This window comes from Cupressus sempervirens, chromosome 8 (assembly GCF_028749045.1).
Source record: "Cupressus sempervirens isolate cs-2001-9-10 chromosome 8, ASM2874904v1, whole genome shotgun sequence".
Classification (NCBI taxonomy): Eukaryota; Viridiplantae; Streptophyta; class Pinopsida; order Cupressales; family Cupressaceae; genus Cupressus; species Cupressus sempervirens.
In genome coordinates, this window is record NC_143125.1 from 39452034 (window position 1) to 39455441 (window position 3408).

Sequence of the window (3408 nt, forward strand, 5' to 3'; positions counted from 1 at the left end):
TAGGAAGAGGAGGATAAGATGTCCAAGGTACCCTATGCTTCATTTGTAGGAAGCTTGATGTATGCTATGGTATGCACTAGGCCAGATATTGCACATGTTGTGGGAGTCGTTAGCAGGTATATGAGTCATCCAAGATTTGAGCATTGGAATGTTGTCAAGTGGATTCTCAGATATTTGAGAGGAACATCCAATAAGTGTTTACACTTTGGGGGCTCTACTACTGATTTATAGGGCTATGTTGACTCAAATTTGGCTGGAGATATTGATACCAGGTGGAGTACTATAGGTTATCTCTTTACTATTGGTGGGGCAACTGTGAGTTGGGTTTTTAGGTTACAGAAGATTAATGCTCTATCCACTACAGAGGTAGAGTATGTTGCTACTACAGAGGCAGCCAAGGAGATGATATGGCTTCAGTTCTTCTTGGAAGAATTGGGACATCCTCAGAAGGATAATTATTTGTTTACAGATAGTCAGAGTGTCATTCATCTTGCAAAGAATTCAGCTCTACATTCTAAGACCAAACACATACAGTTGCAGTACCATTTCATTCAGTCAGTTTTGGAGGATAGACAGTTAAAGCTGGAGAAGATACATACAAATGATAATCCAGTAGATATATTGACAAAGGTTGTAACAAGGGAGAACCTGAACTCCTCTTCAGCTTTGGTTGGTCTTTTAGACTGAACATGAATAAAAGAACAGTAGAGTCCAGGGTGGTTTGATCCAGTGGGAGCCCCATGAAGTAGTGGTATTGGTATAGGATTAGTCTCCAAGTGGGAGATTGTTGTTTAGTGTGGAGCCTAATCAGTCCCCAAGTGGGAGATTGTTAGATTATGGTGATTGATCAGGAAAGTACTGTACATACTTCATAAATAGTGGAGTTTGGGGCATCGCCTCAAAAAAAAATTTGGGCCATGGCCGACATGGTAGCTGACATATTATGGCCGACATGTTATAACCCTAAAGTGGTTTAATACTTCTATAAAAGGGCTTAGGGTTGGGTATTTTTCATTATGTTGTGATGCAAAATTGGTTCTTGCGGCGGTATTGAGCTGTAAGGGATTACGGATTGTAATCAGGTTGTAATCACTAGATTGTAATAAGATCGGACTTACTATTTGGTGGATGTAGCCCAGGGATTGGGTGAACCATGTTAAATCTTGGTGCCTTGTGTTCATTTCTGTGTGATCTATTATTTTCTGTTATTGGTTATATTTGCATGTAGTTTTTATTTCTGTCCATGGTTTATCCTAACAATATTGTCATCTAAATGGGGAGTAGTAGTTGTCGAAAGGCTAAATGCAAAAGGAAGGTATCAAATGAAGACATTACAACATATAGAGAAAAGGACAAGGTAAATCACCGAAGGAAAAGACAAGGTATGTTAGATGTGAGTCAAGTTGATGATGTATTGGTCGAAGGTGAAATCATAGAGTCAGATAATGAATATGTGCAGTTTGGGAATAAAAATGTACCAATTGAGAACAATAATTTTGGGATTGAAAATTTAGAGAACAAAAATTTGGAGAATGAAATGCTACCAGGTCATCATGTAAATTGCATGATTGACCATGCGGAACATGACAATGCATAGGAACCTTACATATCTCCTAATTATAATTGACATGAAGGTTCTAGAACACCAAAATGGATAATTGAAATTGATGAAATGATTATTGCCAATTTGGAAGGGAAAAAATTAGAAAGAACCATTCGGTTATGGGCTTCAAGACCATATAAGATGTTTTTCAGCAACAAGAAATGGTGGAGCAATGTTAGCTTTTTATGCACTTATTAAAGATGAAAAAGATGAGACCTATGCTTTCCAAATTGAAAATTCGTGTCAATAAAAAATTGGAAAGAAATGCCATTATTGGGAAGAATTTTTCTAGTGCTCTCAATAGCATTGGGAAAAATAGCAGGGAGAAGGATAAGAGAGCTGCTTGAAGGGTTAGTACAACCTCTTTGGCAAATCATCATTTGAGAAAGGGTAGATATATGAGACAAACTTGTATTGACTTGAACCTAAATCTTACTACTTTGAGAAGAGCACTTAGTAGATGAGAGAGAATTAATGATCCTCTTCAAAATGAAACATGGGCTTTTGGTGGGAGACTTCCATGTTTTGATAAGAAGCTATCCGATGATGTGAAGGAAGAAATTACACAACTTTGGCACTCTAGCTCAAGAGTATCACCCAATGCTAAAGACATGTTAAAGTTGAGAATTGGCATTAGAGACCACACACCACATCCTAAACATTATTTGGAGGTAAGTCTAACTATGTTATTCAAAGAATTTAGAGAGAGTCATCCAAGTCTTTCTATATCACAAAGGGCTTTTGAATCTTTGAAGCCATTTTATTGTGTGACACTTAAAATTTGAAATAAATGTTGTTGCAAATATTATGTTGAGTTTTCTATGCACCATGAACTATTACATTCCATCCATTCTACTTTGCATAGTAAAGAAATGTTGGAGAATTGTGGTGCTAGTGATCTTCCAAAATCATCAAGAGACTTGCTAGATCAATTTTTATGTCGTAGAGTTGATGGTTGTTTCTTTTATTGAAATGCTTGCTTAAATAGGAAGTGTTCAGAATGTGGTGGCTTATCCAATTCTGACACATGTTTCCATGAGGGGTGTGAACAAGATTTTTGGAAGACAATAGTACAAAGAAGGTATATGAAATAGTGAAATACACATTGAAGAGTGGGGGTGAGAGCCCTAGATGTGAATTGGTTACAAAAGAAATCATGCGGCTAGTTTTATTTCAGATTTCAAGACAAATCTTTTCTACAAGTATGCAAGACATAGTCACAGGTCTCAATGGTTGGATCAACAATTTAGAATGTGTAAGGAGACTTTTCTCATTGGCACTATTATATCAGTTGTTGACTTTTTTGAGAACTACACATTGCAGCCTCAAAATGAGACACAATCTCAATATTACAACTCCATTCAGATCACTATTTTTGTCCACATAACATATAGACATGCCCTAACAGTACAGAAGATAATTGAAAGAATATTAGAGAGTATCATTTTCATATGAGTGATGATAGATCTCACTCTCACAAATTTGTGCAACATTGTTTCAAGAATTATTTTGATTTCTTATAGAAGCAAGCAATTGTTATGGATAGACATATCATTTGGTTAGATAACTATACAGGTCAATTCAAGAACACTCACATGTTTTATTGGTTGTGTAGGATGCACGTAGAGAGGGGGGTGCCTCATAGTTAGAGTTTGTTTGAGTCCTTCAATGGGAAATGGGAACATGATGGAGCAGGGACATGTGTGAAGAGAGCTCTAGTTAAGGAGCAATTGAAGATTTTAGGAGTAGAGCTTCTTGATACTCATAGCATTGTTGATTGGTGTAGTTTAGCATTATCACAGGGG